Source organism: Podarcis bocagei (assembly GCF_964188305.1).
Source record: "Podarcis bocagei genome assembly, chromosome: 6".
Classification (NCBI taxonomy): domain Eukaryota; kingdom Metazoa; phylum Chordata; class Lepidosauria; order Squamata; family Lacertidae; genus Podarcis; species Podarcis bocagei.
Window position 1 is genome coordinate 17,623,643 of NC_138130.1, and position 23,439 is coordinate 17,647,081.

The following is a 23,439-nucleotide window of genomic DNA, read 5'->3' on the forward strand; positions in this document are numbered from 1 at the left end:
GTATCTCCGTCCCGACGGCAAGAGCTCGAGGAGACAGTGACCAGGATGCGATGGATCTTTTACTATGTCCAGTGCCTTCCTATGGCACCTTGTGGCATAAATCTGCTCTAAGGTGGAGAGTGGGCAGCCAACAATGCTCTCTGCTGCCTTAACAACCCTGCACAACCCCATCCTGTCCTGGGTAGTACAGCTTCCGTACCACACACATAAGCCATAAGTGAGCACGCTCTCAATGGCACAGTGATAGAAGGCAAGCAGCAGTTTCTGCGGAAGATGGTTTTTCCTTAGTATTCTCAAAAAGTACAGTCTCTGCTGCGCCTTCTTCACAAGCCCCCTTGTGTTGACACTCCTTGTGTTGACACTTTAGAGGCTGAAGGCAGGGATTGTACAGCACACACACCAAAAGGGAAAGGCTGATTTGGGGGATATCCAGATGTATGTTTCACCATGCCAATTAGAGCAATCTCAGGCTTGTTCTCACTTCCATGCTGACAAAGTCTACATGAATACTGCATGTTCCAACCATAGACCTTGCTTCTTCCAGTGCAAGCTTTAGACTCTCCCCTTCTGGCTATTTTTTTTAGTCCTTCAAAGCAAAGGCAGATTGGGCCCACATCTTGTTTTGATGTCTGCATCATTAAATCAGAGCTCCATCTTAATGGTGTGTCTTCAGTCCTGAAGTTCCAAAGGCAGAATTTGAGAAGGGAAAGAAATGTAGGCAATGCATAACCACTGTCTTGAAATACAGTACAATCAATAAGCACCTCCCAGACTCCAAGGTAATGAAATCAACATTAATCAAGAATCAATTAGCTTGGCTTTTATTGACATACCTAATTGCTCCTGCTCAAGTACGAAAGAACTTACAACACAATGTGTCAGCACCTACTTGAACAGCACTCATTTTGTGCTGTTTTCTCAGATAGCTGGACTAAAAAGAGGACTGGGCTCCTGCAGTGAATTTCCCTCCCCCCTCCCTTTTGCATCACTATTAAAGGTTCAGAAATCCCATCACCTGGCCACTCAATCCCACCTACCCCAATTGAACAGAAGATCATGATAACGTTTAAGATGAGTTACAAAACAGTCATCTGGATGGATTTAATTTTTCGACATCTGTTCCTAGTTAGAAAAAAAATAATTACAGTAAAAGAAGAGAAATGCACGAGACAATTTTAAGGTACAAGTTGCAAAAAAATCCCATACCATTTTCATGTAAACCCCAAGCCTCCATAGCTGTCATAGGGACTCCAGGGATGATTTAATCCAATTTGCTCTGCAATTGCCACCACTGAACACACAAAGCTTTTTAAACTGTCACCTATTCCAGCAGAAAGTCCCATGGGGAAGGCTGTAGTTTACTGCTGGAGAACATGCTCTGCATGTCTAAAACCCTAGACCAGTTTCACCAGTGTTTCCATTAAAAACAAATGGTCCTGCGGCAGATTTAAGTGACATATCAACCATATTAGATCATTTCATATAAAATGGCATGCCTAATATAATGTGAGACTTAAAACCAATAAATAAATATAAATCTCATGTTAATACAGGAATGTAAGGGAATTACAGATTTCAAAAATGTGAAATTCGCCTCGACCAAATGCACATAGATTTGGTTGTCCATAGTTAAAGGATCTCATTGGAGAATGAGGCCATAGCTCAGTGGTAGAGCATGCATTTTGCATGTAAAAGGTCCAATTTCTGCTTTCTTTAGGTTGTGCTGTGGAAAACTCCAGCATAAAAGCATGGGAACTGTTACTGGACCCTGCAGACAATATTGTACTAGATAGATGAATATTCTGACTCAGCATAAAGCATCTTATAATGTTCATATATAATTTTCATAGGAAAGACTTTGGCATAAGCCAGGGATGGGGACCTTGGGGAGGAAGTTCCTAAGTCTACTCATATTACTCTTGCACAACCTTTATGACTGAAGGTTCACTTGGAAGTAGGTTCTGCTATTATCTACATAGCTTTTCTCTAGTAAGTGTGCAAAGTCTGCTATTCGGACTCTAAAATCACCACAAAGCAAATGTGGTTCAGGGTTTCCCAGATGGCACAAATGTTCTACCTATGAAAACTTCTGTTTCTGACAAACAATTTGAAGCAACATGACTCATCATTGGTTGTCAGGTCTATAAAAATCCCAGACTTGTTTTGGATCCAGCCATGATTTCTTCACTTTTCCATTCTCTTCCCCTTCCCCTCCCATCCCATTATCTTTATCTTTTGTGATACACAGAGCTCTTTATGAAGTACTTGGCTCACACAATTAATCTTTTGGCACTTCAAACAACAACAGCCCAAGTGTTCTAACAAGTCTGTAGGTTTTTATTTTATTTTTGCATGGTATCAGTTTCCACTTGTAAAGAGGGTGACTAACTGACAGAAGAAGCACAAGAGAAAATGTTCCAAAACTAACCATTTCAAAGAAGCACAAGCAACTCTTTTTGGTGGAAATTTCCTTTCTGGCAACAGCTGGATACCCTCGGGGGAAGAAGGAGATGTGTCTCCTGATCAACCTTCAACAGTAACAGGATGTTGCTGAGTCTGGTTTTACCATTGTGGCCTAAAAAAATCCAAAAGGAAACTCACATCATCCTTCTCTTTTCCACAAGGAGGATGTGGTGAAGTTCTGGGCAATAGGTGTTTCCAAAGGCTGACTGTGTCTGAATGGAATTGTATTCCAATAACAATTGGAGGGCAATATCCTGGCTATCCTAGTCCCAGGCGCTGGATATGATTAGTTCAAAATTACTTCTTTTGCTGCAAAAAAAAGCCATCAACTCTTTTCAGGAGCAAGGAACAATGAAGCAGTTGGGAACAATGATTAGAACACACTTGAAGGAAAATCACAAGTCCAATATAGAGCTCACTTTAGAGCATATTTTGTTGGGATGGCAATGGTAACAAATGAGCAATTTCCCCTTGTCATTATAAGTGCTGTTCAGCAAATTGTTTTTGGAGATGCAGGGCCCTCAGGGTTGGCAGGCTGGGCCCATCAAATGTCGGAAACATTCATGAGGCCACTCCTAAAAAAAATCCTCCTTAGATACAGATGATTTTCTCAACTATTGGCCAGTTACAATAAACCTACCTTTTATAAGCTAGGTGTTTTGAGTGGGTTCAGTTCTGGGAAACAGGAAGAAAGTGTATCCAGTTCAGAGTCATTTTTCTACAAATATTTGAGTCCCATGTCAAATGAAGAACTGGGAGCCATCAAAAGCATCTTGATCATGTTTGCAAACAGTGCTAAGAGACAATCTGAATAACGGATTAATTAAAATGTACTGGAGGAGCAGACATACAGGGAATTCTAAGAGTACTAAATGTGAAAAATACGAAAATCACTCTCTCTTTTTTCATTAATCACACACACAAAAATCAGTAGTTCTGTACATCAATTTGAGGCAGCAATAATTCTAATAATTATACAAAACTTTTGGATTGAATTATTTCTTATCTGAATGGAAAGTGTGGTGAAAAGTTGTTCGTTTGCTTTAAGAAATAGTTTAGGTAGTCTGTGAAAAATGGTGGGGAGGATATGCAGAATCTTGCAAAACATGAGCTTATTACTTCACAAGCAATTGCTAAAGAGCATAAAATTGCATATACCATTATCATCAATAACAGCACGGAATAGAATAGCAGTCTTCAGAATGCAATGCATTTTGAGAATGTTCATTAAATTTCAATTGGATACCTGCTTTAAATGCATAAAACACAGACACAAAAAGAACCAACATCTCATATTGACTAGAAAAGAACATCAGAATCTACCTGGATCCCTATAGTCTAGGCATAGAGGACCTTTTGCCCTCCAGATTGTCTATGCTTTCTGGGACTGATTGGAGCTGTCCTTGATCAAAATCTGGAGAGAAAAAGCTTCCCAACACTTGATCTAGTCCAACATCCTCTTTAGATGGTGACCAACCTATTGGAAGTTCACAAGGGCACTTTCCCCTAGCAACTGGTACATAGAGGCATATTGCCTAGCATATGGCATAGTCTACAACCGAGTTATTAAAAAGAATGCAATCCAACCATTATACTACCATAGTCTGAAACTATATCTGGGCAATTGCCCCACATAATTTGAGAGTGCCAGTTTGCATGCTTGTGATGTGCTGCGCTTATTGTTGTTGTTGAGATAACTTACCTGTCCATCAACACAAGGACCTGGTGTGGGTTACAACAATATAAATATATATTTGAATGTACCCTACATTTCCTTGCACCTTCTTGTTTCAGGGATGTGTAACAATCTCAAGCAATATTTGGTCCGGCTTGTTTGAAATCCTCTTTAAAGAGCCTCTCATAAGTTTCTGAGAAACTCCAGAGTTCTTTGGTATACTGTGCAAGTTACAGCTGTGCCAAAAAATTGCCCTGTTCTCTATGAATTAATGAGAAAAGAAATTGCATTTGAAAAGTAACAAAAGTGAGATAAAATTTCAGTGGAATTATCCTGGGTGGGGTTCAGGATATTTTTGTCCTTGCCTTGCTTTCAAAATGACTGAAAAGTGTCCTTTCCTTCATTCTAGAAAGCATCTCACCAGTTGACCACACTTTGATCAAAGTCTGGGGGAATACATTATGAAGTAAAGTGAAAGGTAAGTGACCCCTAGACAGTTAAGTCCACAGACAGCTTTCTGGGTCATGTGGCCAGCATGACTAAACCGCTTCTGGAGTAAAGGAACATCGTGACGGGAGCCAGAGCACACGGAAATGCCATTTACCTTCCTGCCACAGTGGTACCTATTTATCTACTTGCACTGGTATGCTTTCAAAGGGCTAGGTTGGCAGAAATTGCGAGGTAACTCCATGAGGCATTTTTTTTCAGATTGGGAAATGTGGGTAGCCAAGGAGGCTGCAGAGTGCTGAGGAAATGTTTGCTAGGAAGGAAAACACACAAGCTATCCTTAGCCAGTTTGCATCAGTGAGGTCAACTCAAATCACCAAAGTGTCAGAAGTCCTAAAGACAAGTTCAGGTGTCCCAAAAATGAGGCAGGAAAATGCAAACCTCCTTTGTTAAGAGGGGTGGGGAAAGCTTTTGAGAAAATGAAGGACACGTTTTGGCACGGCACTAACTAAAGCCATTCAGTTAGGCAACCAAATGAAACTTTAATCTGTCAGCTCCCATCCTGCCTGCTGATATGAGGCCCTTAAATCTAAAAAGCTCCAAGTCCCATGGCTAAGAATCCTATGCAAAGATCAACAAGCTTGAGGTCCAGCGATATGACTTTATTCATTCACCAGCAGCATCAAAATGAAGCTAAACCAGAGGCTGCTTTAGCTATAGGCAAAGTAGACAGCTGCTAAGGAAAGGAGATTTGGAGGAAAGCTTATTTCTCAGTGCTTAAAATATCTCAGCCACAAAAAGTGTGTGTATGGGGAAATCAGCTAGCCTTGCCAAGAATGCAATTAGTCTTGTTAGTAACCCACATCCTCTGCCAACCCAGACAACAATAGGTGGGCAGATCTTCCAGTTGGCCCAGCATGTTTTTTCACAGTGGGAGGCGGGAGGAAGGACAGAATGAGGAAGAGGGGAGAGTGAGAGTAAAAGAAAGGGAGCCACAAAACAAGTTCTTTAGATGTGTACACTTGGGCTAAACAACTTACATCTCTAGAACAAGTTATGAAAAATCTGTTTGAATTATAATCCTCATACTCAGCACACACATATAACATGGAGGAGGGAGAGGAGGGGTTTGTCATTATAATGCTCCTTTGGGATCTCAACTTTCTTTCTTTCTCTTTTCTTGTGAAAATAATGCTTACAGTCCTTTTTTTCCAGGTAAAAGTGGGAAGGTGTGGCAACGGCTGGTGAAATCTCAGAAACCAGAGAGGTTCCTGGGTAGGGTATTTAGTCATAAGATGGCAGGACTACAATGTCCTTTGTTCTTCCGCCTAACTAGCAAAAGGGCTATAAGCCACACAAACAGAAGAAAAAAATATGAATTATTGTGAAAAAGAAAGAAATTTATATGTTGCTCAATTACGATTATATTCAACAAATATAAAATCAGTTTAAAATCATAAAATGAGAAATGGCTTAAAACTGCTGAAATAAATAAATTAAAGTGACAGGCACTCAACAGGCTCTGATCTCACCTGGGAGGGAATTCAGGACACAGAAGTCAGCTTTTCTGACTGCAGAATTTAATTTCTTTCTTTCTTCTGTTTCTTTCTTTCTTTTGTGCCAGTTACAAACAGCTCTGCTGATTTCTCTTATGCCACAACAGCTTCGGTATTTCGTATCACATGCAACTTCCTGCCTTAAGACTGAAATTAGATCTCTACTTACTTAGGAGTAAGTCCCATTTAACACTTTGGAACTTATTTCTGGGTACAATATGTCAGGGCTTGGGAAGCATAAACACTTGACTTCCACATGGGCTGAAATGTGCATTATAAGGAGGACAAGTCAAGCTAGTTTTGGGGACCTGAAGGAACATAACAGACATTTGCAACAATGGTCAAATGTATGAATAGGACAGTAAGCTCCTGTTGAGTTTGTCTTTCCTGCCCTTTCATGAGGTATTTATATAGAAATCCAAAAATATCTGGTGACTGGAGGCTAGCTGTCACAAACTCTTTTGCCAGATTTCACAGGATAGCACGCTTGCCAAATATAAGCCATCTGCATTCATAACCTACGGGAAGAAGTCTTGGCATCCTGTTAAATGAATTTTACAAGCTAAAGAAATGAGTTATATAAGAGGCAACTTTTACATTGTAATTAATGATTGCAGAGTTTGCTGTAACAGAGAGCTTAGGAATTTAACTAGAAACCACAGACAAGACTCACTAAATTGATAGATGGGTTCTGTTTATGAATGAATTTGTGATATACTGAATACTATAATGTATACTTTATCAAGCAAATGTCTGGCACATGACCACTTTTAAAGAAAAAGCTATGAGCCCAGAAGCTATAGCTGAGCTGATTCCAATATGTGGCCTGGCTGAAGAGATTGGTTGATGCTCTGTGCATGTTCTACCTGAACAGCTGAAAATAATACAAATACATCTCTACAATTCTATGAGTATACAGATGAAAGTGTATTATTATTTGATAAGTACAGTTGATTCCATATATAACATTGGTGCCTTCCTCAAAGAGCTTTCTACAATCCAAAATCTAGAAATAATGCACACATTGAAGATAAGTTATAATGATTTATGCACCCCAGCAATTTCCCATGTGATGCATTATTTAAGCAATTATATAGCTTCCATTCATGTCCTTGGCTTCATTTAACCACAGCCCAAGATCTGACTTGTTATATCAGAAAAAAGTGAAAAAGACTCGTCCAATCCAAATATTCTGAATCTTTACTCCCCTCCCTCCACCATCAATTTTATCCCAAGGAAACCAAATATATCTGCTTAACATATTATGAAAATCTGAATATTTTGTATGAAGTTTCTACTTTGCATTTTGAATTACATGTGAACTTCTCCACTCCCAACGTAACTTGTGGACACTAGGGTACCATAGTAAGAAACCTATTTGGAAAATGTGAAAACTGGTGCATAACTGTAAGTCCCAATCAGCACATTCATACAGGATGTGTGGATCAGACCAGTTCACAAAAGATGAATATCTCAAGCATTCCTAGTTACTCCCCTGTTCTCATATTATATGCATGCCCCCATTCCCCTATGCCTCTATTGCACACTGCTGAAGGATCTTTCTGCCTAATTTATGTTGTATTCAATAGCCTGGCAGGCTGGACCTAATTCATTAAAGTTATTCTTGACAGGAACTGAAACCAGTAGAACATCCCTAGTAACTCACGCTAACAACATTAAGAAAGCAGGGATAGTGATCTACTAGGGATGTGTATCAGAGAATCAGCACAATCTAGGAATAAATAGGGACAGCTGGTATTCACGACTGTATGAGCTGGCTCTCAGTAGAAATGTTTTGTGGGTGAACAGGCATTTACAAGCTGTGCAGCAAACTAGTTTGGATCATTCTTAAAGTAGTTGGTCCAACATATCTCACTATAATCAGATTGGTTGAATTTCACAGTGTTAGTCTGTACCTAATTTAATTATGCGGTCCTACCAAGATTGTTCATTCGCTGCTCTGTTGCATTGACTTCCAGGATTAAGGAAAAAACCCTTACATAATAGCTCCAGGCCAAGCACACTTGCCTTAATTTTTTTTACTGAAGCGTGAAATTGTTCCAGGTCACACCATCAGCTTGCTCAATCTCTCTCTTCCTGAATGTGTTAACTTAACGTTCATGTTGCTCTTTTCCCTCTGTCATATTCAACAAGAGCCAAAATATACGTTATGTGTAGTTCCTTGACTCTCTTTCTCTCTCTCTCTTTTAATAATGCAGAAATAGTATCAGGAATCTGGAAGAAGGAGATGCTGCATGGATCAAATGGAAAGCAACCTTTTCCCTTCGTGCTATTGACTATTTAATATTGTGATTCGAGGACCCGATCCCCGCTTGGGGAATAAAGACAAGTGGACACAGAATATAAGGTTAATGGGCAAGAAAAGGCCACAACTTTATTGATTACAGCAAGTGAGAAGGTATTGGCTTAGGCATTGAACCACAACAGGTTGACTCCACCCACTCGGAGAGGGGTGAGCCCAAAGGGGGTTTATTCACCAGAAGGTGGAGCCTGTTGATGCTAATACAACTATAAGTTCTCCCCCTGATGTTACCGAGGGTCGTGCCATGGCCCCCCGCCACACAGGCATCGGACAGGATCCACGACTGCCAGATTCCTTTAATGGAATACCCAAATTTGAAGGGGTAGGCGATGGTCACACCTTGCCCTTCCACACACCAACAACAAGGTGAGCAAATGGACTGAATGGCTGGAGCGGGTGCATCTCGAGCAGCAAACCACGCCCCCACCAAGCCGCCCGATTGGGTGCTCAACCGAGGGCGTGGCGCACCAGCCATATGGATGGGGCAGGGGACATAACGCCCCCTGCGTGACGCGGGAATCGTCTCCCGCCCACAACACCTCCTCTCTGGAAGGAGAGGCTTTACCAAACTGCTATAAGATAAAGCTACTCATGTGGAAAAGCAGTTGGGTTACAGGCAACCTGAGCAGGAAAACCAAGCTGATCGACAGAACTGCATCGCGGTTGCAATGACTCCCCCTACATAAACACAAGCTGCATTCAAACATGGGTTTTATTGTGTTAGTTTTACTGATTACAATGCTAGCATTTCTGTCCTCATTTGTAATGTAGCTTTTACACTGCAGTACCTGTTGTGCTACTGAGCTGCGGTTATTTTTATTGATATACTGCCATGTTCTGCTACATTTTTAACAGTGTGAAAGACATTTTAACCAAGATACACCCTCCTTCTACCCTATTTCATGAGCGGCGGTAACATGATCCTGAAAAAGGTGAGGAAATTACAGTACAAAACTCCCATGATTTTCTGAGTTAATGGGGTTGCAAACAGATTTCCCCCCCGCTAGAAACAAAAAAGGAGGGGTAAAATCTGCTAGGCTCCATTTGTTTTCCAGAAGTGGCTTTTATGGTGTATGAAAGATCACATAAAACACAAAAATTAACAGGTGAGCAAGTGCTAGGAAAAGTGAATAAAGTGCTATCTGAATGCAGCCACACTTGAATCTAGTGATGGGTGAATATGTCAATTTCTGGTTCTCTCAATTGCTCATTCCACCCCCACCCCCAAAATTAATTTCAGTTTTCCAAATTATTATATCAGTTTGTTATTTTTTATTTAAAAAAAGTTCTCATGAACATTTTTCAATATTTTTACATGAATGTCTCCTGCTTACAGACTTTTGAATATGCAATTTAGCTTAACAAACACATTTTTGCAAAGACTTCCCCCTCCCCAGCATTTTGTATTCCATTTTTGCTATTATATGTGTAGTTGTATGCACACTTTACCCTATTATGTACATTTTTGGTACACAATACTTGGTTGGAGAACGGCATTGCAAAATTCGGAGCACAGCTGTGTTTTGGTACTCACATAGTTTCGGAAAGTGCACCTTTACATGTGAAGTGAATCAAATTTATCCCCCCCCCCCCCAATGCAATGTGTGGGTAGAGGTGTGGATGAGACCCATTGCAATAGTGAGAGCTCTTGTGTTGGCTCCTGCTAGTATGCTGGGTTAGTTGAATCCAGCCCTTATTTTGTGGCTCCATTAGACTTCACAAGTAACACCATTATTATATTTTAAGTAAACTAACAGACATACATTCTAAATGCCATTGCTGTTTGTTTTTTAAACAAAATGAAGGAAGCCATTTAAAAAATGAACATTCAGTTTTGCTGATGCAGCTCTTGCATTTGATTTACAACAACGCACATACGCACACAACTTTCAGAAGACATCTAAAGGCAGCCCTGTATTGGGAGGTTTTTAATGTTTGACATTTTTTATGTTATATATGTGCAGGAAACTGCCAGGAATGACTGGGGAAACCCAGACAGATGGGTGGGGTATACATAATAAAATTACCATCATCATAGTTCATGGATCTTACATTCCCGGTTCCTATGCAATATTTTTCTTTACAGCATTGGACTTTCCTTTCACTTCCAGGCACATCTGCAACTGAGAGACCTTTCGGCTTTGGCCCAGCTGTTTCATCAGCTCTGAATCTACTTGTACTTGTCCTCCGCTCTTCCTCAGTAGTATGTTGGGCGCCTTGTGACCCGAGGGGCTCATCTTCCAGCATCATAACTTTTATATGCCTGTTGTCTTTGTCCATGGAGTTTTCTTGGTAGGGATACTGGAGTGGGTTGCCGGTTCCTGCTCCAGGTGGATCATGTTTAGTCAAAACTCTCCACTATGACCTGTCTGTCTTGGGTGGCCCTGCACGGTATGGCTCATAGCATCTCTGGGTTATTCAAGCCCCTTCACCATGACAAGGCAGTGATCCATGAAGGAGTCTCTTGGACTGCAAGAAGATCCAACCTATCCATTCTTAAGAAAATCAGCTCTGAGTGCTCACTGGAAGGACAGATCCTGAAACTGAGGCTCCAATACTTAATACTTTGGTCGCCTCATGAGAAGAGAAGACTCCCTTGAAAAGACCCTGATGCTGGGAAATATTAAGGGCACAAGGAGAAGGGGACGACAGAGGACGAGATGGTTGGATAGTGTTCTCGAAGCTACTAACATGAGTTTGACCAAACTGCGGGAGGCAGTGGAAGACAGGAGTGCCTGGCGTGCTCTGGTCCATGGGGTCACGAAGAGTTGGACACGACTAAACGACTAAACAACAACAGTAGGAGATAGGTGATTGACTCAATGGGTCAATCCCTAACCCTAACATAACACAACACAACACAACACAATACAACACATAACAACATAACATAACATAACAACACATAACATAACATAACATAACATAACAACACATAACAACATAACATAACATAACATAACATAACATAACATAACATAACATAACATAACATAACATAACAAAAATAACAACATAACATAACATAACATAACATAACATAACATAACATAACATAACATAAAACGTAACGTAACGTAACATAACATAACATAACATAACATAACATAACATAACATAACATAACATAACATAACATAGCTTGTGAAAGCTCTAGCTCGTTTTAAGGATGTGTAAAAGAAACATTCCCTATACTTAGTTGTTCAATAAATACTCTTAATTTATTCAGGACAAGCTTTCTAGCTCCCAATGACCCTGGACGGGAAGTGGCATATATGAGAATTTTATTTAAGGGCTGAGAAGATAAAGTTGAAAATCCTCCAAATCAGTCTTCCAGTGGGAATCTGAATCAAATCAAAGAATGTCCATAGCAGTAAATGCTTGAGGAATATAGAAAGTTGTTTGTGAAACACAGCATGCATTTCCATGCACCTGATGGATATTCAGATTAACATATTGTATAATGCATGGATTGGGAGACACAGCGAAGCCTGTGGCAGAGAGAGATGAGCCAGGCGAGGATGTGGTGTCCATATTTAAAACTGTGCAGAACTACTTGATGTCAATATTGCAACAACTATTGAGTGTAAAATCTGGTAGCTTGTCAATTATAAATAGGGTTCACATGTCATTCTTCCACATCATGGGGAAAGTGTATTATTAAACAGCCACATAAAATTATCATCACTGTTGGTAGTGAAGTCTACCTGCCCCAAGATACCCAGTGAATGTTTATCTCCTCTTCCTGGATGGCCTCTTGTATCCTTTCAAATATTTACACACAAAACACCTCTACAAAAAAACCCAACAACAGAAAAGCCACCCAGCCCTTCAGAAGATCTTGTTTTGCTTCTATATCAAGGAGAGGATGCTTCAGAAACAGGTTGATCCATCCATCCCTAGATAGATCACATGGTTGCATGTTTTACCATTTTCCTGGGTACTTTGGAAGCAGTGATGAACATGGCGGTAGCTAGGTCATGGCAAATTCTAAACTGGTGCCTTGCATCCACAGCACTTAAGGTTGGATAAGGGAATGCACAGACATGCATTGACTTTCCAGCATCTAAGTCTTCAATGCAGGTATAATATTTAGGATATACTAGTGGGAAGTGGCCAGTACTGTCTGGGAATTTGAAGGGATTTTTATTTTTAAATAGATAGTATAATTTGTGTGTTTTAGAGCTGTGCACACACACACGAGCCCATGGCTCTTACCTTACCCTGAATAATTTCATGGGGGGGGGGGAACTAATGCTTAATTAGCTGAATTTGGTCTGTCATCTTAATTCAACATGGTGTCTGGCATCCAAAAATTGATGAAGAGCACCTTCTCCACCTCGGATACCCTCATGCTGAGTTGGGTCACAATACAGTGGTACCTTGGGTTACATACGCTTCAGGTTACAGACTCCGCTAACCCAGAAATATTACCTCGGGTTAAGAAATTTGCTTCAGGATGAGAACAGAAATCGTGCTCCAGCGGTGCAGCGGCAGCAGGAAGCCCCATTAGCTAAAGTGGTGCTTCAGGTTAAGAACAGTTTCAGGTTAAGAACGGACCTCCAGAACAAATTAAGTACTTAACCCAAGGTACCACTGTATGTTAAGAGGCATCCAAATTGGCACAGGTTGGAACCATCATGCCAAATATGGTGAAGGGCTGCCCAAGAGGGCCCTGATATCTTCAGAGGCGTCCAAATCCTTATAGTTACAGCCCATCACACCAAAGAATAGACTGAAGTCACACCAAAGTCACATTTTAGCCCTCCGTCTTGATTCAAAATGACTCCCAGCATCCAAACATTGATGATGACCTCTGACCTTAGGTGCTGAGCTTGGCAAGGATATCTCAAGAGGCAGCCAAACCTATTGAGAACTAACAAAGGTAAAGGGTAAAGGGTCCAGTCCATAAGGTCCAGTCGTGACCTGCTCTGGGGTTGCGGTGCTCATCTCGCTTTATTGGCCGAGGGAGCCGGCGTACAGCTTCCGGGTCATGTGGCCAGCATGACTAAGCCACTTCTGGCGAACCAGAACAGAGCGTGGAAATTCTGTTTACCTTCCCGCCGGAACGGTACCTATTTATCTGCTTGCACTTTAATGTGCTTTCAAACTGCTAGGTTGGCAGGAGCAGGGACCGAGCAATGGGAGCTCACCCCGTCACAGGGATTCAAACCGCCGACCTTCTGATCAGCAAGTCCTAAACTCTGTGGTTTAACCTACAGCACCACCCGCGTCCCGAGAACTAACAAACCGCTGTCCAAAATCTACTGTATAGCATATTTTGCATTTTCCTAACCCCTTGACAATGAACACCAGTGGAATGGGTGCTTGAATGTGAAATGTAGAATTGTGTTCTAAACATGCACATCAAATTTCATTTCACTTTCCCAGCATTCAATGGATATTCATTCATTCAATGTGTTGCAAACAAACAAACAAATGGCACATCAGCAAGTGAAGTTAAATCAAAGTTCTCAAGTACTGTGACTCACAATTACACAACCAATCGTGGCAACTGCCACCTCAGGGTCTTCAGAAGAACCATACTGCCCCAAGGGGAGCAGAAAAGAAGTAGAAACACTACTACCAGCTTTAGTGGCAGTCCTTCCCCACCATCTGCTCCTAGAATTTCTTCTGAAGAACCATTTTGGCCTGAGGGGACAGGAGAAGAAACTGGAAGAGCTCGTCAAGCTGCCACTGTCCATTTCTCAGTGGTGGTCCCTCCACCCAACTGTCCCCACAGGTTCTTTGAAATAACTATCATAGGCTGAAGAGAAACTAGAAGAAGCAGAGACTGTTTGGTGGACATCATCCAGCTTCAAACTGTCCACCTGAGGTGGCCCCTCTTTCTCACCCGAACTGCCATCACAGCAGCTTCTGAAAAGGTTTCCAAAAAGGGTTTCTTTCCAAGTTCTTTTTTTTATAATTCTATAATTGTTATTGTGTTTATTGTTTTAATCATTTAATACAGATTGCTTTGTGAGGTCTGCCTGAATATCTTTCTATCTATACAGTGGTACCTCAGGTTAAGTACTTAATTCGTTCTGGAGGTCCGCACTTAACCTGAAACTGTTCTTAACCTGAAGCACCGCTTTAGCTAATGGGGCCTCCTGCTGCTGCTGCACCGCTGGAGCACAATTTCTGTTCTCATCCTGAAGCAAAGTTCTTAACCCGAGGTAATATTTCTGGGTTAGCGGAGTCTGTAACCTGAAGCATATGTAAACTGAAGCATATGTAACCCGAGGTACCACTGTACATAACACTGCCACACATGTCTAAAATGATCACTGATCAGCCTTTCCACAATTCTAGAATTTGTACTTGGTCAAATCATCTTCACAGACTTCATGAGATCTGAAAGCATATTTATGATTCAATCAAGGTAATTCAGTTTGCTTTTTTGCTGTTCACAACCATCTTCATAGCCAAAGTCATTTTCACAAGAAATATCAGCATGTATGGTTTATTACAATTTTTAAAAATATGTTCCCAGTGATGTCATTCTCCTTAAGTTATTCTGTCATGTTAATATTTTCCTTCAGGTCCATTTGTCTTTGGCATTCCTCTACTATATCTCTCTCTCTCTCTGTGTGTGTATGTTTTAAAACATATCCATCTTTAGCACATTTTCTTTATAGCTGCATTTTTATAGTCTATTAATATATCTTTCCTTCCATGAGAACATAATCATTCCGGAATTGATAAGCAATCTCTAGCTGCATCAAAAACCAAATTGGACATTCCTTCACCTTTAAATATAATCTGCTATTAAATCCAGTTATCTTTTTACAATTTATCTTAGCACACAATGGGAAATCAGCTCTGTATCTTGGGATAAATGATAGAGTTTAATTATGTCCAAACAATATAGTTACTTTCCGCATCAAATGCCCTACCCTTGTGTGTGTTTAAATAAAAAAGTGAGGGAGGTGCTTAATTTATGTCATTACAAGGAAGATAATGTTTCAGTAAGTGATGTGTCCTCATTTCCCCACTACTCCTTTCATTGCTTTTGGACTGAAATTATAGTTTTAAACCCTTCATGCTGGATTCCATCATTCCTGGGCTTTCCTTGTTGGCTTTTATGCCTTAATTGGAACCTCCTGTCTTGATATCCGACTGATCATCAGACACACCCTTCCTGAACAATGTTTCCTCTAGAAATCTGATCTTTCAGGGGCTAGCCATTTTCTGTTGAGTTGTGTCACCACCAAACATGATTAGGTGTGATCCACAGTAAGTTAGATTCTCCTGGTACCAGTTGAAACCCATTGAAAACTTACGCATGAGTGACTTTTTTGGCTGATTTCACAACTAACTTAGTCTGGGACAAGTCTATTCTGCCATTTGGGTTTTGAATAATACCTAATATACCAAATGACATTTCTGTGTGATGAGATGTAAGTCTAATGGAACCAGTTTTACCATCAGATCTATGAGTGACCAGCTGGACTAGTGGCTAATAAGAGCCATGGTGTGTTTACCAATTACATATAAACACTGTGTGTGGACTTTTATCCTCCGTCACACAGTCATACTGTGCAGTGTGCCAACCATTACATCAGTTTGTCTGTTGGTGCAGAGAGTTCCCATGTCAGTATTATTACCAGAAGGCAGCTGGTTGCTGGTTGCTGGTGTGGAAACTGTGTGCCACATTGATTTGACATCCAGCATTGCATGCTACAACCATGGCAGGGGAAAGGAAGCATAAAGCAACGAGCTTTAACAGCTTCAACTTGATATTAGCAATGTGCTCAAATTCTTTATTAATTTCTAGCAACTTTTAGCTGCATTTAGGTGGTTGACCATGTTCCTGGTTTTGTACAGATAAAAGTTTAAAAATACAAACCAGGCTCCACCCTCCTCCAACAGAACACCACAATCTGAAATGCAGAATTTAAGGATGTGTAATTCTCCCAGAGTGTTGCCCTCCAAATGTTGGGCTCCACTTCCCATCAGCCCCAGCCAGTATGGTCAATAGCCAGGGATGATGGAAGTTGTAGCCCAACACATTTGAAAGGCATTAGGTTGGGGAATGCTAATTTAGTCTATTTTTTATTTTTAAAAAATCTTAAACCTGTGGGTATTTATTTTGCAAAGGTTTCCCGGCAGCACGGTCACAAAACTTTTGCAACATAAATCTCCACCAAGACTTGGCTGACTGTTTCATCAACCAAGACTGCAGTAAGGGTTTAGTTCCATGCTATGCTTTATAAACTTTGAAGCTCTGCTTCCACTGGAATTAGGTGTCCAGAATTCAGCTATGCTGAGACAAAGCAATTGCATGTGAATCTGTCATTTAACACTTAACTTGGCAACACTCCTATTTTTGATGTACCAGCCTCTTTCTAAGAACCAAAATGCCATCGTAATCAACATTCTCATTAAAATGGAAAACCAGGCTGAAATTGCTCAATAATGGAAATAAAGAAATCAGCAAAGCCTCGCATTGCTTTGTCTCTTGATACCTTTCCAATTATACTTCTATCCCTTCAGTCTTAATAGAAAACTGAATCCGTGATGGGAACATATTTAAATTATTGTGAGATTGGCTCCCTTACGTTTCAACATTACACCTGATTGCAAAAGCTACCATGCGGCTCTTTATTTAGCTACTCGGAAGTAAAACCTGCTGAACTCAATGGAACTTACGCTCAAGTAAATGTGTGTATGACTTCAGCCTCCATACCTAAGTTTAACGCCTGGGAGAGATCATCAGGACACTTGACAATATAAAATTGGTACCCAAATTCAGTCCTCAGCATCTCTAGGCAGGGCTGGGGAAAACTCTTGCCTGAAACATCAGCTGCCAATCAGTGTAGACAACACTGAGCTAGATGGCTCAGTGATGTGACTGTTTATAGCAGCTTCCTATGTTTCTAATTTTGTGGATGGTCAGCCCTAGTAAGATATTCAACTTCACCAAAGGTATAGTACCCTCTTTATACCTAGTGTTAGGACAACACCATGGTGGATCTGAAACTGAGGACCTGAGGGATACCAGGTGGTGATGCAGTTTGTGCTGGTCAAAATGAGGAACTGCATGGAGACCAGATACAGTTCTGCTTACTTTTAACAAGTAGTGTGGTGTTGTGGCAAGGTGCTGCCCCACCTCCCCCACCCATTGCCCTTAGCTGGGTTTCCCATCAGCAGGAGAAGCAGAAGCCTCTCCTGGTAGCTAGGAAATTTGAATCACCCACCTGCAAAACTGGCCAATGGCAGGCAGACTGACCTGGCCAAGGAGTGGAGCTGACTGCGTCCTCATGAGAACTTCACTCTGGTCTGCCCCTTGGGGTTAAAGTGAGTGGTTGTCCCTTACCTGGCAATATTGCCCATTAGGATCTCCCACTCATCTACCCTCTTTTTAGGTTTACACCTACCTATTCAAGGTTTTGTTTCATTGTTGACCTTGCTATGGATGGCAATCAGTTGCGTGGTGAGTTCTCGCCTCCCCCCTCAGAAATAAAGACACGAGACACAAGAATTTGAGTTAATGGGTCAAATTAGGCCACAACTTTATTGATTACAGGAATTGAGTGGTATTGGCCTAGGCATTGGTCCTAACAATTAACCGGCTTCAGCCCGATGGCTGGGAGACCGGTGAGGGTTAACCACCAGTAGGGGGAGTCCTGCTGAGGCACGTCAACTAGGAGCTCCCCCCAGAGTTACCGCTCGGGGGCGTGCCGTGGGCCCACACCTCCATAGGCTTAGGACAGGGCCATGCCCCCCGGAATCCTTTAACGGACTACCCTTTGCTTTTGGGGGAAGGTGATGGTGCTTCCTTCCCCCCGCTTCATCTGCATAACAAAAGATCCATACCCCTACCAATGCTTAACCGCCAATACCGGGGAGTTGTGACGAATTGCTACGAGGTAGGCAAAAACCAAGTGGCTGGTGCCAATCTGCCAAATGGAAAAATTCCTACCAGGCCCCTTGACGGCAACCGACCGAAGCCCATAGCATCGTCATAGAACCTATCCTAGCGGGTGGGAGGGAAGGGAAAAACCTAGCTGGCTCTGGCTGGGGCAATCAGTTGTCGTATTCAGGACTGGGGAAGAATTTGTCCTGCAGTTCTGTTGGCCAACCTGGGATTTTTGCCTTCCTCATAGCAACTGTCACAACTTTGGCAGATAAGGCATTGGGTGAATTGTCACAAAACCCTCCTTGTGCCAGTAGACTACAGCCTATCAGTCTATATGTCTTGACCTGTATGAAAGCTTCCCAGTTAAGGTTGCTCTTAGGTCTCAGCAACCAGGAGATCTCCTAAGAGCTCTCCAGTGGATACAAGAAGGAAACACTGAAACAAGAAGAAGGTGCCCTCCTATGATTGCTAATGTTGATGTTCTTTCTTTTCCTGCTTGGGTTTGACACCTGAATTATGGAACAGGGAATGTCAATTCTAGCATCTGGCATGGTATGGTCATAAATCTGTACTCCCTCAGCAGAAACTTCCGCCGGGTTGTTGAGCAAATGGGACTAATTTGGGTCCACTGAAGTTAATGGGAATATTTCTGGTGACCTCAAGAGCTTTGGAGCAGGCGTTGTGTCTGTGGCCAATGTACCAAGCAGGTTTTATGAGCATAGAAGCTGACCTGTCAACTTGAAAACACACCTGGACAAGTTATCTCGGAAAACAAGTGTAAACCTGTCTTGAACTCACAATGTGATGGATGGGACAATATATTTGCACCAAGCTATGTGCACAGGAGAGACTATTTTGGGACCTTCAGCCAACCGTTTCATAGCATCTCCCCAGCAGAAAGATCTCCAGAGTCTGAAGAGGAAGCAACTTAAATCCACCATCTGTGCTTTGGGATAGAGGAACTCACAGAGGGTCAAAGGATAAACAAGGTGACTGAAAGACAGTGGAGAAGGTAAAATATATCAGACCATCACCCCCACCCACATACTCTTTAACATGGCTATTTAGGTTTTCCCTTTGCTCCCATTCAGTGGTAAAGAGTGGGTTTTTTGTGGGGAAAGCTCCCTGGCAGAATAAAAAAAAACCCACTCACACAGCACTTTAAAGTGTGGACCTTTGCCTCGATACTGTACATGGCACAAAAGGTAAATGTAGAGGAGCCCATTTTAATGAACTGATTCTATGAATTCTTAAATCAGTATGTGGACAGTGATAGGTGAACCTACTAAGAGTGACTTTTTTTTAAAAAAAAGTATTGTTTCAGCTATGATTTAGATTGCAAGAAGCTGTGGTTTTCTCAGTAGATACACATTTTTCTTTAGAAGAACTGCATCGGGAGTCTACTACCTTGCAATTTTCTCTCCCTTTCCTCTCATTCTCATCTTCTTGTTGTTACAGCATTTTCATTTCTGATGTCCAGTAGTTTGTCATGTTATACAGTGTTCAGGCTCCCAGACTCAGATGGTTAGGGTAGATAGTTATAATAATTGTTAAGCTAGAGAAGTTTCCAGTGTGCCTCCCAATTCTAATAGTTGCAGGGGTTTCAAACTGGTGTGGAGATGTGGAGAATTGAACTTAAGATGTGGGGGAGGAAGAGAAAATGAGAGAAACCAAAATGGACATATTCCCACATCTCTAATGGCTAGGAAGTGTGGATGCCATGAGGTTGCAAAGGCTCCACCTTCACACCCACACCACATGTCTCTTTCTATTTGGAGCCCCAGAAAAAGTATTCTAAAATTCATTATACATGGTTAATTTTGAGCACATGAACTCTTCAATACACTCCAGAGCTTCACATGGCCCTCTTTACATTGATCCTCTGAATTAATTGAAAATAAAAGTCAAAGTCCTTGATGTTGGAGTAACTAAAGCATTTTCTTGTTCTGAACATTAATGGTATGAAATGTCCTTCCATTATACAAAAGGCATTCAATGTGAAGGAAGAATTTCACCCTTGATTGAACAATCAGTACAAGGGAAAGTACTTTAGTATCCCCACTAAAGCGCAGGAACTTTCTTTACAGGATTAAAGGCTTTTTGATATTAAAAGAAGCATCTTCAATTTGATTTAGAACCGTCAGATTCAAAGGCAAGGTTTTACACCCCCATTTCTGTGCCACCCAGAATTCTTTGGGAAGTGATAATGTTGAAGCTGAAAGAGATGCCGCATACAGTATTGACAGAACACAAATGACATCTGGGTGCAATTGCAACCTGATGGCATACTTCAATGAAATGTTCTCTTCCTGGTTGCTGGATAATGCCATTCCTGACATCAGATTTGTGTCTTTTCTGTAACCACAGTGAGCAAGAATACCACAGAATTTTTCCTGAGTTACACATTCATATTTTACATTGATCACTGAAGGGAAAAAATGTAATGAAAACAGAACAACACACAGTGGTACCTTGGATTAAGTATTTAATTCTTTCCAGAGGTCTGTTCTTAACCTGAAACTGTTCTTAACCTGAAGCACCACTTTAGCTAATGGGGCCTCATGCTGCCGCCGCGCCGCCGGAGCACGATTTCTGTTTTTATCCTGAAACAAAGTTCTTGACCTGAAGCACTATTTCTGGGTTAGCGGAGTCTGTAACCTGAAGCATATGTAACCTGAAGCATGTGTAACCCAAGGTACCACTTGTATTTCATTTTTCAGTCCTTTCAATTAGTCAGCTAAAAAGACAGTGGCAGCATCTATGATACACTTAGTTCCATAGTTTGGTACCATTTTACTATGTGGACAATTTGTAGGCTCTAGCCAGCTTCATATAAATATATGCTTCATAATGTGCATAATAGAAGACACCTTTAAGATTATCATTTCTTGCAGTATGAATCAGACATTTTTACAATCAGATTTTTTAATGGTAAGCAGGGTGAATAATGTTTTGACTTTTTCTCCCGGATCCTGGTGATAAATTTGTAGTGTTTTATGTCAATAATACTCCAAGTTAAACTTGCACAAATGGACTCCTATGGAGAGGCAATGTATATGTATGTGTGCATTCCATAAATTTAGCTAAACACTCTATAAATATTTGGATATGAATCTTGCTTTTAATTTCTGGCTAATAATTATGTGCATCTATAATGTGTGTTGGAAGAGCCTAGCTTTCAACAAGGGTGTTAAAAAGTTGATGACATGCAAGCTCTTATGTAGATTGATTTGCTAATTTAAATTTCATTTTGCCAAGAACGCTGCTAAACTAGAAGACTGAACTGGATTTTATTTTATTAACAAATATTTAGGGCAATTTTAGAATATTCATATTTTGGAAAGTATCTTTATTACTTCACTAAGGATGGAGTTTATGTAAAGGGATTGTGGGATACCATAGCACTCAATAATCAACTAACAGTGACATCCTATGCATGTTTATTCAGAAGGAAGAGCCAGTGTCTCAAAGTGTTCCCTGCTTTGTCATGGCACTCACTGATAGCCTAAATTTCCTCTGATTCCAAGACAATAGAGTTAAGCACAATAACAGGAGACAGTACTTTGCATCTTGCCTCAAAATAAATGTAGATGTGATTTTAACCTTCGAATAATTCCACATTTAATACGACTGGCATGAATCTGTGGGTACATTGTAGTGACACTGGCACAACTAGAATCCCCAGCATGTGCAAATAGTTCTTTAATAAAATGTCCTATTCATATTTTGTGTATTCATTGCTGGAAACAGCAATGGACTATCAGCATTCACATAATGCAATGGCATGTATCAGACATTTCAGACTCCAGTGACCACTTTATGCTTCTTAATCGACAAAGGAAAGGCTGAATGTGCCTATTACCCATTTCTCTGGGTAGGAATAACTTTAAATAGCCCAGGTAGAATATAATCAGGAAACTGCCTGTTCTATGGCACATAAGATGGATTTTGATATTCCATTTGCTCATACTTGGACCAGCCATTCTTTTTGCCAATTTACATAGCCCAAGACAGCCAATAGCAGGTGCGCAATCCAGCTTAATGGGTGTTCCATCTGTCCAGGAACTCCTGCACTGATGAGCAGTAGGAGATTCCTGGTCTATGAAGGGCACATCAGAAGGCTCTTTATGATCACTAACAGGTGCATAATAGCTCTATAAACCAAGATACATTTTTTGTGCAAACTAAAACAACTTCTGCTTTATCAGCCAAAGAAATAACATTAGAGATGTGTTGGGCAATTGGTCCATTCACTTCACTGGACAGTAGCCAGATCTGCAGAAGTTCAAAGAGGAGACCAAGAGAGTATGCAACTCGCCACCATTGCCTTTCATGTGACAAACCTTCTTCAGCAGAAGGTCAATTTAAACCCACCTGCTCATGCTTACATAATTTGGTTATTGTTTGGCAGATCTTCTATTGCTATATTTGAATAAATACAACCTTTTCACTCAGGTAGGTAGCCGTGTTGGGCTGACACAATCAAAATAAATAAATAATTGTCCAGTAGCACCTTAGAGACCAACTAAATTTGTTCTGGGTATAAGCTTTCGTGTGCATGCACGCTTCTTCAGATACATGGTTTAAGTATTTCTAAACTTAAAACTATGGAGAGACCTGGTCTAAATAGAGATGTTAGATTCTTGTCTCATTACATATGCTAAAGCTATTTTTGGTCATTTGCATACTATCCCTTGCTTTTTCCTGTAGGACTAATTGCAGTCGTTCACAGTCGTCAACAGGTTTACCATACCTATTGAGTCAATCACCCATCTCCTACTACCCTTCTGCAAAACCCCCACCCCACCCTCCCTCTATATATAAGGGTCTGGTGACTTCTGTTTCAGTGTATGTGAAGAAGTGTGCATGCACACGAAAGCTTATACCCAGAACAAACTTAGTTGGTCTCTAAGGCGCTACTGGACAATTTTTTATTATTTCTTTATTTATTTCAACCTTTTCACTGTTACTCTGTCTCTTGAGTCTTCTTCCAAGGTGCGTTTTGTGGCACCTAAAAGACAAACAAACACATTGCAACATACATTTCGGTAGGCCAGAGCCAATTTCATCAGAGCATGCCAAATATTTGATCTTTATCAGTCCAGAGTTGCAT

At 40.9% G+C, this 23,439-nt stretch overlaps 1 long non-coding RNA gene across 1 annotated transcript; it reads right to left on the minus strand.

Annotated features, from left to right (window-relative positions):
• Positions 1–417: 417 nt before the first annotated feature.
• LOC308588878 lies at positions 418–6,480 on the minus strand. The gene is made up of 3 exons (XR_014008959.1): positions 6,118–6,480; positions 1,038–1,122; positions 418–675 (listed from the first exon to the last, which is right to left on the minus strand). It is a non-coding gene; the product is annotated as an uncharacterized lncRNA (long non-coding RNA).
• Positions 6,481–23,439: the final 16,959 nt, after the last annotated feature.